Source organism: Lipophrys pholis (assembly GCF_963383615.2).
Source record: "Lipophrys pholis genome assembly, chromosome: 3".
In the NCBI taxonomy this organism is placed as follows: Eukaryota; Metazoa; Chordata; class Actinopteri; order Blenniiformes; family Blenniidae; genus Lipophrys; species Lipophrys pholis.
Genome location: NC_137627.1, coordinates 22,220,326 through 22,234,859, shown reverse-complemented (window position 1 = coordinate 22,234,859; position 14,534 = coordinate 22,220,326).

The following is a 14,534-nucleotide window of genomic DNA, read 5'->3' as shown; positions in this document are numbered from 1 at the left end:
TTTATTACCGGCTGAATCACAAATTGAAAAGATGGCTCACATCATTCTGAAGCATTACAAAGTCTTGCCGGAGAGCGTCCTCTCATGTTGGATCAGCCAGTGACCAACATCTTAAAATTACACATTGCACGTTCTCCGAAGTTATTTGCCCTACAGGAGGATGAGAAGTTGGAAATCTCACGTAAGAGTGGAAAAAGAAACATGATGCATACCTGCTTGCTTTACCTTTCCACATTAACCCCCCCCCCCCCCCCCCCCCCCCCACACACACACACACACACACACTCTCTTTCCCCTTTTTATACTTCTGCTGGGATTTTTGGACTCTTGCGTAGGGGAAGGGAGGAGGGCATAGAAAGCATTTGTGTTTATATTTTCGCTGAGCGTCTGTTTATATCTCTTGCAGGGATGTTTACGTATTAAATAAGGATGTTACCTTCAGGGCCTGCAATAAAATCAGGTATGAGGAACTCATTGTTATACTTGGATGTCAAAAAATGTAACCCCAAGGTGCTGTTGAAGAATATTACAGGATTATTTTTTACTACTGTAAATTATTGATTTTTTTTTTTTTTTTTTTTTTTTAAGCTTGGCCTGGGAGCGTCTCGGGGTCCCCCCTGAAGAGCTGGTGGCAGTAGAGGACAGGGATGCCTGGGCTTCTCTGCTCCCTACACTGCCACTGCGAGCCCAAACGGACTCAGCGGGAAAGAAGATGGATGGATGGAAGGATGGATGTTTCTTTTAGGTTAGTGAAAAAAAACCCAAAAAACAATAAACTTGATATCATTGATTTTCAACTGGTGGTTCCCATTAGAGGGCTTTGCCTGGGCACAGAATTCAATGTAGTGTGACGATAATGCCCTGTGATGTACGTTGACGAACACGACTGAACATGCGTCAAATCACAGGTATGAGATAGTAATTTCATTTTGTTGAGGATAAAAGACAAAAAAACAAAATCTGTGTTTTGTGCAGCGAGGTGTGGAGTGTGAAACCATACGTATCCTACCTGAATTTTAAAACTGCATCTAATTAGAGATGAATTTTATTTCATATTTGTGAATGGAAACATGTTTGAGTCGCATAAAAAACAGACTCTTGTTGCTAAAGTGAAGAGTTTTGGGTCAGATGTGGAGGGATAAAGCTGACGTGGCCCCCTTAGTGGTAGGAGCACTCTTGGCAGCAAACCCCCAAACAGGAGAGTGTCTGCAGCAGATCCCAGGAACAACATCTGAAGTCTCAGTCCTATGAACAGATAAGATAAGTGCGCTGAATCCTCAAACGCCCAGGCTTTTCCTGGAGGACCCCAGCTTGAAAATGATACAGAGACCACCTTATGGTATCATCCTCAACATGACATATCCGCTTTATCATTCTATAGCTGAGGCTAAATGTTGACCGTGGGAGTGTATTTGTTACTGTCTCTGTCTCTGACTGTTGCCAAAAGCCCCCCCCCCCCCCCCCCCCCCCCCCCCACACACACACACACACACACACATCCCCCAAAGATAAAGAGGCAAAGATCATTTATTTATCAATACAAAAATTTTGTTGTCATCTATTCACATAATTTATATTTCCAGCTCCTTAAGTTTGATAACATCAGTGTGGGATATGTGTATTTGCTTGATGGTAAAACAAAGTACAACAACATTTTCCCACCAAACAGGCAGTTTGTACCAGTGAACTACGACAGTGAGAAGAGTTGCTTTTAGCCAATGAAACCAGGGCGCGCGAGCACACACACACACACACACACACACACACACACACACACACACACACACACACACACACACACACACACACACACACACACACACACACACACACACACACACACACACACACACACACACACACACACACACACACAGCCTCAATGGAATCAATTTATTACAGTGGAAATGTGAAGCAGATGATGGACTGTTTTTTTTTTTGTCTTTAATAGCTCTTACCCACGACCCCCTCCAGATTGACTGGCACCACAGCCTTGTTAAAGGGAATCTAGAAAATGGTTGGCTAAACAGATAATTAGTGAGAATAAAAACAAATTGCAAATGGAAGTGAAAGCAACCCAAATTCCTGAGAAATTAGATAAGGATTAAAAGCGATCTTGGAGTAGGAAGTCAGCTTTTGGCAAGAGTTTGGCCTTATTTGGCCATATCTCTGGATGTCATGATAATTAACCACTTTGTGTTTCCTACAGCTTTTTAATCCTCCTTTGGTTTTCCCTGTATCCGTGTCACCAGCAAGGGATTTTCCTCTCCGCTCTCCCCACATATTCTTTCCCATTCCCTCTTCTCTTCAAACACACCCTCCCTCTCCCATCCCATTCACATCCAGTTTAGCAGTCATTCCCTTATTTATATGCTTTCCGTGTGTCTTCCTCTGTGTCTCTCATTTCGAGCAGTGCCAGTGTTTGAAGTTGCGCTGGGCACAAGAACAAGGGATCGGATACACACCCCAAACAGGAAATGAGAAATTCAGGCAAATGGACCGGTGTCTGCGAGAGAAGGACAGAAGCCGGTGTGGAGGAATGGCGAATGATCGAGCACAAGCAGACGGCTCAGGATGTGAAATAGACACAGTGGATAAAAGGTGAAAAGGTTGTTACAGGCAGAAGGAATGAGAGGGGAGGGTGATATTTATAGACGGTGACCACACATGATGCTGCTCCTCTTCGCCCAGTGAGATCAGACATCCTGCACCCACCAGGAGGAGGGACATCATTTCAGGAGAAATTAAAACAATTTCAACCATGATTTGTCAGGCTGTGATCAGGTCAAGCAGAGCTTTTTTAGTATCATTTTTAATCCATTTACTTCGAGAGATGGCTCATCTAACAGTAAAAAATATTTTGCCCAAGGCTACTTTATGAAAGAAAATCTGAAAACAAAATAGAATCAGATGTGTGTGTGTGTGTTTTTTATAAAGTCTAAAACTATTTGTATAAATTAAGGAGGAGGGGTCGCATGTATCATTCATGAAAACTATTCATATTTACGAAGTCAGACAATATATTAAAGTGACAGAGCAGATAACAATAATATATGAATGAAGATGCATTGATGGGTGGGAGGAATTTCGTTTCCCACAAGACAATATATATTTATTTTTTTTCATTTTTGGGAGGATATCATAATTAAACTTGAATAAATTGAGTTTAACATGTATCTATATTTTTTTTTAAGATTAAAAACACACATTTTAGAAGTTAAATGTAATGAAGACACCGCAGATAGTATTAAAAAATGAGCTCCAGTATGAAAATAATGAGTATTACAGGTCCAACTGTTACATTTACTACTGTTACATAAATCTAGCTTACATACACTAAAAGCTTCTTGCAGGTTTAATACAATCCTTTTTTGTAAACCATTTATTTTATTCCTATACATGGAGTCCAGGATTTGGGTGAAATTACCATGATGCAAATTGTGTGTGAGTTTAGAATTCCTTTTGTTGAAATTCACTACCGCTACATGGGGATTAGGCAGTTCTGCATTATATTTTAAACCATTTGTTTTAGTTAAGTCTGCGGGCAAAGTGGCTTAAAATGCTTTGAAGCAGTGATTCATTTTTTAAAGTTATCAAACTTCCACCCTTGTCAAGAACAATCAGTACCCAATGGAATAAAGCTAAGTAAATCAGAATTATCCAACAAAAAACAGCAATCTTGGCATATTTTAATCAAATCACTTCAGCTGACTGGTAAAACAATGTTAAGAATGTTGTGTTTGTAGAGTGCTCTGTTTAGATGCTCTTGCATAAGAAGATGTTCCCGTGAGAATTCTGTTGGGATAACTCTTGAAATTGTTTTACTTTTTTGACCCACAGCTTTAAGTAGTTGCTAATTTATAGTTTCAAGTGGCTTTATTGGAGATTTGTGTGCCTGTGCTCGTTCTTTATTTCATGGAATTAAAAAGGATCTAGCATGACGTAGCATTTATAAAAATCACGAGTTTCATCATTCAGTCATTTTATAATAAATCAAAATTTATTTAAATTGAGAAGTTTGATGCAAATATTAGAATCAATCAAGGACTGTTACATTGAGTTTAAAACATACTTGAATAACCATCTTATGATATGGTTCAAAACACTAGTAATCTCAGACGCAAACTGTTGCTTTGTGCAGCAATGTGTACGGCTCTCTTTGCATATATAGGCCAGATCATTGATGTGAAGACTAAACTAAATAGTTCCTAGTGAGGACACTTGCTGGACATGTAGAAATATAGATAGGTTAACTTTATACATTGTGCTATTCCTTTAAATATGATAAAGTAATTTAGGAAAATATAAGGAAATTAAAAAAAAATACAAGCTAGATTACTAACAATGACTATGATCGATATGAAACGAGCTGCGGAAAATTAAGGATTAATTTCAGTCACTAGTTACTAGAAAAATATGTAACTAGTTGGTTTGCAAATGATTCTTAATCGTGCGGAATTATTATTGAGTTTCTGTGGCACATTAGCTGAGCTGTCAGTTCGGAATAGGTGACAGTATTTTGAATTGATTCATTCATTAAGTTCAACTGAGGGTTTTTTTGTGTTTTAAAAATAATTTATTATCAGTTCAGCAGCAACGAAACCAAACTACACACATGCCCCCAGCTTCTAATAGAGAAGCTTGTTGTTATTGTAGTCTGCGAATGTTAATTCCAGGTTTTGTGGGTCCAGACTAATGTCAATGTTACCTATAGTCAGACATCATTCAGGAATAAGAGGCAGCTCCTCCTCCTGTCAACCGGAGTTCACTTCAGTAGCTTTACCGTTAAAACAGCAGCTTTGACTAACGCTAAAGGTAAAGCTGTTGTCTTAGCAGTTAGGCTGCTGTTTGACTTTCCTTGACTTCAGGAAAACAGAAGCGTAACACTTAAGACAACAGCTTCGGCTAACACTATAGCAAACAATTGGCTTCTTAGCAGAGAGCAACAGTAGCTGACGTACTACAGTTTTTTTTATATATTGTTGCAGCAAAAGCAGCAAGTTCACTGAAACAGCATTAACTATAATGATTAAATTCAGAGTTGTAATCAGCTACTAGAGTGTTACTGCCAAAACCTGTGGCATTACTGTCGCATGCGACTTGATACCATATAATTCCCAACACTTTAAATAAGTACTGTGGTTAATAGTACCAAATCCATTTCGAGAAACGGCCCCTACTTAATCATCCTTATCCATAAATAATATTTTCTCCTAAAATGAAAACCGGTAGCTGCCTCAGTGGAATGGCAATGTTTGTTGGTTCACTTCACCTGGAGTTTACAGCAGCTTTGTGACCAGCGCTGCATCAGACCCACATCCTACAGCTGTACTCGTATGCGAGACAGGAACCTCTTGCAGCTGAACTCATAAAACAAGAAAAATCCCCGGGATTATCTATCAAAGTGACAGTGGCACATAAGCAGAGCCGCTGTGCAGTGACCTGCCGCAGCCTCTTTCATCTGGCTGTGTGGCTGCTGCTTTCATGCCAGTCGACGGTAGCGACGACATGTTGTGGCGGCTGGTTTATTTTACATCGCCGGCTTTTTCTCCTACTGTTTATGAGCAATGAACGATGGAGTGCGGCAAACATGGTCAAGCTTTCTCACAGAGAGGAGCCCGCATCATAAGTGAGTCAGGATGTCTGGGTACACACACTCTGACCATTAGATGACTGTGGGACTTAAAAGGGAAGGAAGACTTCAATAGGGATCCGCAAACAAGGTGGAAAGCGAGACGGGCTGTTGAGAAAGCCACCCGAGCCTGTCCTGCGGGAGACGAATCATCTCGGGCAGCGTGCAAATCTGAGATCCGATGTGGCGACGCAGCAATAGCAGACACGCAAAGTCGCAGACAGGCAAACACAACCCAAGTTCAAAACAAACTGTAAATATCTGTCAGTACAACAACATTACACTCCCAGGGCAAACCAAAGCGCACATGGCACTAATGAGACCGTAAAACTTTGCCATGTCAATACCATCTGTGTGTAGAACAAATACAGACTCCGAAAACACTGCGCAGTGTCTGAAAATATCCAGTCACACATAGGCAGGCCATCCAGGATGTTGTGGGGGAGAGTTTCCTCATCCTGTTGCTCTTACTGTTGGACTTTCCTGTCAGTTAGCATTGACTACTGACAGACCTCTGGGTGCCTTCCAGACTCATCTCTTTGCCCCCCCCCCCCCCCCCCCCCCCCTTTTTTTTATCGCAAGGGAGTATAATTCCTTACTGTGAAGTATTAGTTCACATCCTGTCCTCTTGGGTGGCCAGGCAGCGGAGGCAGCATCAAATCAAGGTGTTCTCTTTGCAGCAGATGGCCTCTTTGCACCTATTTGCAGAGCAGACAGCAGCGGGTAAATCTGAGAGGAAAATGTAGACCACACTCGGTGGTGTAGTCACATGTGCTTGTCATGTGGTGTGAACCCCCAAATCAAGTCCAGATAGCGTCTTACAAAGGCAAGAGGAGGATTCACAATTTATGTTCTCTGTGTTTCACGGGCTGATAGCTGTAAAATAAATTTCTTTATCAAAGATTATTTTCCTGAGGGAAATTGTGTGCAAAGCTCAAGGTTGTTTCACTTTATTGGCCTTTATGATTCATCAGTGCTCAAAGGCTGGACTCAGGACTGATGCTGGGACGGACTGGCTTGAATTAGTGCCTATACTTTGAAAGTCTGAGTTCAGCTTTAACTGCCCAGCATTGCTTCTTTTCTTCAGCATCTGTGGAGCACATATGGACATATTTGTATATCTTGTGCCAAAATTGTTGTAAAATCAACTTTATGTGTTTGGAAACAAGAGGAAGCAGGTGCAGGCTGAGAAATAACAACAGCAGGTTACTTCATTCAAGTAAAATTGGTAAAGCCGCATGATCAGAGTACAAAACTACTGCCAAAAATTGCACTCTTGCTTTCACAACCTTCAGCATTGTTAATATGTGGATGAGGCCCCGCAGGACTTACCTTCACTAATAAAAACTGGTTGCCGTGAGAATATTTGCACTTTGTCTCCATGAAGGAAACTTGTAATTTAACCTTTTTATATTCGTATATTTTCCAGGTATCAATTTAGAGTTTGTTTTTCTAGTATCTTAGGAGAAATAACTCCCACGTTACTTTGAGTTTCTGCAATATTTTGGATGTGACACTGACATGTTGGCTGAGCACTCAGCACTTGGTTCACAATAGTGTTCATATACAGTACATCGCAGCGCTGTCACCTCTAGTATGCGAGCGTATTTGTCAAATGGTAAACGTGAGCGCGTGTGTAAAGTGCTTTTGAGACAGCTGAAGTAGGTGGAGACTGAAAATACTAAAATTTTCCGTTAGATGCTTCACAACATATAATAGTGTGTTAGATGCAACAATCCATTTTAAAGTTGTAGCGTTTTGGGTGTAGCGTTTTGAAAACAATGCTTTAAGAAAATGAATGCATTTAATCGTGTTTTATTTTTTACGTTTCTCGGTGCACCCGATTAAGTTCCTTTCAGTTCCCTGCACACCAATGCATCAGACAACAAAACCCTGTGCAAGAAGCGATTAAGAACCGTAGCGGGTCAGTCGATGATGAGCAAAGATGAGGGTGCATTGCTTTGCTAAGTGGAAGTTAAAGAACCTCTTGGGTGTAAGTGTGGGTATGAGCATGGTTATATGAAAAATATACGCAAAAAAAAAAAAGAAGAAGCAGATCACTGTTCAAGTCACCTCAGAACATCCATGCCAAAACATGGATGCCCTGTCTAACGTTTTGATTAATTCTATTGTTACATTTATATAGCGCAATTGTTGACATTAGGTTAAAAAAACAACAGCACAATAAATAAACTTTTTTTTTTAGAATAGAATACCTTTATTGTCATTGTCAGAAGCACAATGAAATTTAAAAGTGTCATACGATCTGCACATCCACTAAAAGCACTATAAAGTCCATTGTACATCACTAAAAACACTCTAAAATCTACTGAAAGCCCTGAACAAACGTTGTAAAACACAAACAGACACCCATCACTCACAGTCAAGCATACATTATGTCCTTATGTCATTGATCCCTTATAAAACATATTTCATATCAAACGTGTTTTTCTGTGTTGAGTGTGGTGATTGCTGTTGGTATACTACCGTTTATGTTTGCGTAAACACAGTTTGGACGTTCATTTATCTACTGACGGTTCTACCAAAAAATGCTTGAATTCGGCAAAACGTTCCTTCTCGTATCAAATGTTGTTCAAATGTGATTAATTGCAAAACATCAAGTCCCTAATTGACTAGATGTTTTGGAGTGCCATCACTATTAAGAAATCATTGCTCTATTTTTGACCAAGATTTGACCAAATTTCCTTTGCTCCTGTGGCCGTCCCGACATATTTGCACCAGGCGTGTATTTGAATCTATTGAGAGGAGCGACCGTACATAAATGATTTCATTTTGTGTGAGAGTGCATAGAGTGGCGGGAGAAATGAGGAGAGCTTGTATAAACCGGGTCCATAATTTCACCCTGCTGCCCGCTCCAAAACTGCCCCAATCACAGGAAATGGGTGTAAAGGAATGACTCAGCATGCTTCCACCTCCACCACCCCAAACCCGGCCAACTCCCTCACGCTCCCACTCGCTCCTTTAGGGCTGCTTTAATTAGAAAAGCCGCTCATTTGTTTTTCTTTGTCTCAACACCCAGTCTTCCCATCTCTCTGCCTTTTCAAATGAGCGCATCCCGAGTTCTGTGATGACTCACCGCTTTCTCCTCCGCCCAGCACTCTCATGCACTCTCCCTCTCTGTGCCTGATTCAATCGGCCTGGATTCTTACCTTCACTTGAGCAACTGTGAAAAAACAGCTGTCTCACAGATGTGAGCCCATGCCCTACCTGCTCAGGTGTGTCGAAACTGCGTAATGCTTTAATAATCAATCCAACTCTGATAGTGTCACACTGAGACATTTACGCATTCGGAGAGGTTGAGTGGCTTGAGGCTAAAACACACACGCACACACACACTCACACACACTCGTGTACTTACACGTACACAAACACCCATATGCTCCTTCAAAGGATGGCGTGTTATAAACAGAGGGAAGGAGGAATGTGTTGTTCATTGGGGAATTCAGAGCTCTCGGGGAGAGAAAGGAGGGGTGAGGGCATGCTGACCTAATGTCCCTCTGAGTGGGAGCGATGGAGGAGGAGGAGGCTGCCGAGCTTTTCTCTCTGCTGTCATAACCCTTGTGCCCATCAATACAGCTGAGAGCTCCACTGACACAGGAGGCCTGTAGATCATGGCTGACTAATCTAAAACAGACCCCATACTGAGCTACTCTCGAAAAACCTCACACCTCCTTTTTTCCTATGCATCAGGGAGAGTCCGGTTACCCAGTGATAAAATCAGCATGTGTGTGCATTCAAAAATATTGGAAAATGATATCTCTTTCTGTCCAGAGTAACGCCAATGGCTGATTTGTAACTTGAAGTCACACCTCGCATAATTGGAGTCAGCAGCCTTAACCTTGGTGTTGTGTGTGTGAGTGGACGATGAGTAATAGAGTGAGATGGAACTGAAGTTGACGCCCACTGGTGAGGGTCACAGCCTAAGTTCAGTGCAGCTCTCCGTGGAGTGCGATGGAGGCCCGATGACCTGCCTCCTCTCCCAGCATGCATCTGTTTCACCAGCTTCTGTGACTGCTTGAGTCCATAAGCATTGGCTATTTGAAACTCCGTACTACAAGAGCAATGTGTACTGAAAATACAGGATATAGACAGAGGGTATTGGAAGAAGATGGTTTGGAAACAACTGACAAGAAAATGCAGAAAGGAAGAAGTAGCGTTGCAAGTCTGTCTGCAACAATAAAATCATCAGTTTGCCACAAAGGCTTGGTCATTTTACTGATTTGGAAAACTTTCCCAGTTGACATCAGACTAGTTGACCTTGCCTACAATTTACCACAATGACAATTCCTGGAACGTCTTCTTGCTGTTTTTTTTTGTTTTTTTTTCCTGTCTGGGTTTTATTGCCAATTGGAAAACAATAAATTAGTGCATTAGCCCTATAACTGTTATGAAGTGTGGACAAACTCCTCATAAATGCATTTACCATACAGAACTTTGACGAAACACTTTGGGAATCTGGTTCCTTGCGGTCGTCACCTGGGCGTTACTTGGTGTCAGGCAAATGTGGATCCTTTTGAAAGTCAAGAAAAAAACAACATTTGACCCGAAGGATGCCACTTTTCTACTTTGAGGCCTATTTGCAGTTGTTTCGTGCGTATGTTCACCTGTACAACCTGTACTTGAAATGAGATCTGATCAGGCCCATAAGGGGGGGAACACTGGTGTCTTGCTCAATGTTAACTCTTTCTCTTGTTATTTGAAGGACTTTACACCCGTGTACAACTCTCATGTTAGTCATGCACAAGGGTTTTGCCAAAATCGAGTGTTTTCTACTTGCAATTGTATAAAGAAGTATTTTCTTTGACTCGATTGAATAACTGCATCACAATATCAAACAGTGGTCACAGCGGATGGTGTTGCACACTTTAGTTCATTTCAGGCTGGTGAAGTGTCACACTAAAGTCGTTTGTTAGACATACAGTGACTGTCCTCGGTCCTGAAATACAGCTGTCACTTTCACTGCTGTTTGTTTTATTCATATACCAGCAGTCACAACACAATCAGTCAAGCTCATAGTGCTCCCTGTAATTTGGTAAGCTCACAAGTTCTTAAAGGGAGGGAGAGATCTCAGTCTGATGGGTTGATTTAAGGTTAAGTCCAAAACACAACTACAGATACCTAAAAAAGAAAAAAAGAAAATAAGCACAGCCTCTTTGAACCATGTTCCCGACTTTGCATTGCTTTGCACACAGACTATTCATGATTAGAAAGTGAAGCAAAGACCGTTGAAAAAGAAGCCCTTTAATTTCTGTTCTGGTTAGATGTCACTTGCACTATTGTTCACCACTTCTAAACAAAACCGCGAGCCTGTGCCCCGCCTATCACACTGCTTAATTAACTCATTGCAGCACTCCAACACTGTATTCTGTAATGGCAATTCATTTGATAAATCTAGGATATATTCCAAACAATGTTTGCCTGTAGGTTGTTTGATGGTTTCAAAATACAGTCATTCACTTTTCAATGTTTGGTGCACTACTTAGGGTGACATTCTGTGGTGTTGTCACAATAAATCTTGAATTAACTTCTATATTTATTCCAATTTTGAATTTTTTTTTTTTAGATATCAAGAAATAATGTTTCAGGTACTCAATTTGATGAATGTCGTCATTTAAAAATGACAGTGAATCTCACACGATTACATGAATAGAATAGACCTACGTTTAGTATATTAAAACAGCATAATCACTGCATGAAAACTGAGTCAAACCCAAACCAACAATTTGTCAGGAGTGAAGCTGTAATAAAATCTGTGGCCAAATATTTAAATATATTTGGACTCATTGTTTTGTTTCCCAGAAGCAGGAGGAAGGCGAGGTTCTCTTCCATCAAATTAAAATGAATGTAGTGTATCTACAATCGGACCAGGACCAAAGGTAAAGCAGACATTTCGCTGAACGGCGGGGTTTTTTTCCCAGCAGTTGGAAAGAAAAAAACCCCAATACAAGTTGTTATACTTATGATAATATGTAAAGGCCATCTGGCTCTCAGCGTGTTTTAACAGCTGAAACACATTTGAGATTGTTGAATATCGTTGAATATTGTTGTTGTTTGCAAACTTTACAAGCCGGTAGACGAGCATTCAGTGTGGAACGTGGATCCCTGAGAGATGTCAAGGTTCATCCACTAAAAAAGTTACAGATGCTGTTGTAATTAATGTTTGATAAGCGAGGCTTGGGGGAATATTGGGCCTCCGAACAATCATCTCTCCCCTTTCACCCTCACCATCACCCACTGGGGTGCTCTCTTCAGTTGGGATTGTGAGATTAAACTGCTATTTTGGGGGGTCTGCCTCTCCTCTGGGTGTAACTCCCACATCGACGTTGTTGTCTTTTCAGAGCCCTGCGCCAGATCCTTTCTGTTTATTATCCAGGGAGATGATGGCTGTTTATAGGGCCACATTTGTCCCTCTGTGTGTGTGAGAGCGAGAGAGCGAGAGAGAGAGAGAGAGAGAGAGAGAGAGAGAGAGAGAGAGAGAGAGAGAGAGAGAGAGCGAGAGAGAGAGAGAGGGAGAGAGAGGGAAGGAAATGGAGGGGTGGTATCGTGAGAAGGAGCCTTTCAAGAGATGTAATTGGTACCTTTCCTTTTTTTAAAAACATTTCTTTCTTACTGAGGTCCAGCAAATGAGTCAGGGTATGGCATGCTTTGTGACCGCATTCAGACACTCTCACACAGTTTATCATACTTTCCCTTTGTAGTTTTCGCTTTGAAGAGGCTTTTTCAGTTCGCCTTCAGTCTTTGATCCGCCGTAGTGCTCGGCTATTATGCCCGCTACTGGTTATTTGCATGACTAAAGAGCAGAGCGACCATATGGACAACAGGAAATGAACCGATCACATTTGCTGGCGTTTCTTTAAATCTTCCTTTTCTGTCCATTCACACAGTTTAGCTAAAGTTCCAGGCCAACAAATGTGTGTGGCATTTCATTGTGCGTCCACATCTGCCGTGTTCCCCTATCACTTCCCTCGTTTCATGTGATCACCCTGGATTGTTGGGGAGTCTTCAAAGAGTAGGCGGAGGTTTACAAAAACAAGAGCGCGGGTAGAAAAGAGTGGCAGCAAAGATATGGTCGGCTGAGTCACGCCGTGATAACAATCTGGGTTTAAACTTAGTAACTGCAGGTGTGAAGGAGAGGGATGGCTATCAGGACAGAACAGGTGGAGCGGGAATCCCTGTCAGCGCCATACTAATATTTATACAGGTCACAGGTTATACAGGATATTACTTCACCATTAAACCGTAAAAAAACCCATAATTGAATAATTTTAACATGCATTTATCATTTGTGCCTTGGTTGCAAGTTCAATTTCTTATCTGTCTACATATTGAAGTGTCCTTGAGCAAGATGCTGATCCCCAAACTGTTCCATATGGATTGACTGAGCGCTTTACATGGCAGCCACCTCCATTGGTGTGTGAATGTATGTGTGATTGGGTGAATGTGATGAACAATGTAGAGCACTTTGGGGACTTGTCAAGCAGTGGGAAAACACTATATTAGTGAAATCCATTTACCATGTTTTCCCCTCTATTGTAACACTTCATAATTTACTCTTCTTCACTATATTTCTTGAGAAACCAGCCATTCCCTGACATCCAGCAATAGAGCTCATTAAATAAAGCAATGCTCCGAAAGTTCCTGACAATTAGTAATTAATTCTCTCTTTGCAAAGTGACACTGCTTTACATTCTAAGTATGTCGTTGCAGTGACACGCCAGCCGAACTCTCAGGGTGGTGTGGGGCAGTCTTAACTGATTCACTCGTTGCACCAAAGTTATATCAGTCAGTGGGAATATTATGCCCGTTGAGCTCGATAGAGAGAGATAGCAGCTAGTTTCACAGAAATAGTCATCCTTAATGACATACTTTCAAAAGCATTTGTGTTGCTTTGCAATAAACACAACACACAATAGACCCACAAATCCAAAATGTTTGAATTTCACTTTAAAAATTCACAAAGGTGAAAAAAGTTGTATGTAATATAAGTCAATAGACACAACGGCCATGTTGTAACACACTATTGAGACCAAATATTAAAAAATAAGCTTTTTATTTTCTTTTCTTTTTTGTTAAAATGTCAGAGTTTTCACAGAAACTGAGAAATTGTTTGAAAAGAATAACAACTCCAGATTACAAAACAATAGTTTCAGCCAGTAAAGGGGCATGTTTGTTGATGTGTGTGTATTTGTGTGCGCATGCACGCAGTTTCAGCACCTGGAGCAACAATGGATCGGAGCAGCTGTGTGTTTGTGAAGCAGAGCCGAGGAGCAGCGGGACGTCGAGGCCTGTTATTAAAAGGTTGTAGTCAGCTGCGTCTGAGTCCAGCAGGTCGCTTCACTGCTCCACTTTTAATGACCAGTGGTGGCGAAAGATCAGTGGAGGTATAATTGCAAATGACAGATGTTGCAAAAATATAGTACGCAAAAAAAAAATAAAAATAGCATTCCACAACCACGGGCATTGTTATTCTGCTTACAATTCGGTGTGAGAGTGTCAGAGGGAAAACACATTTCTGGCATGTGATGGCAGCCTTTCATTTTTTTGCAGATGAAAGCTGATGAAACGCAACATATGGATGCAATTAAAGGACCAATTATGTCAACGTGATAAAGAGCATCAACAGAAAAAATTATTGCGATTACTCATGGACTCGTATAATCTCGGCACGTGGATCGTGCCCGTGGTAAAAGAACACCTGCTTGACCTGGAAGGGGGGGGGGGGGGGGGGTGCAGGCACCCCACCTCAATCTTTGCTGTTGCGTAACGTTTCTACAAGAGAGTGGTGAATGCAATGCGCAGCATTCGTGTCTTGTTGAACGGAGCATTTTCTGGGATGTTGCTCGCGTCCGTGGCAGGAGGTGTCAGCAGCTTGTTTCAGCCC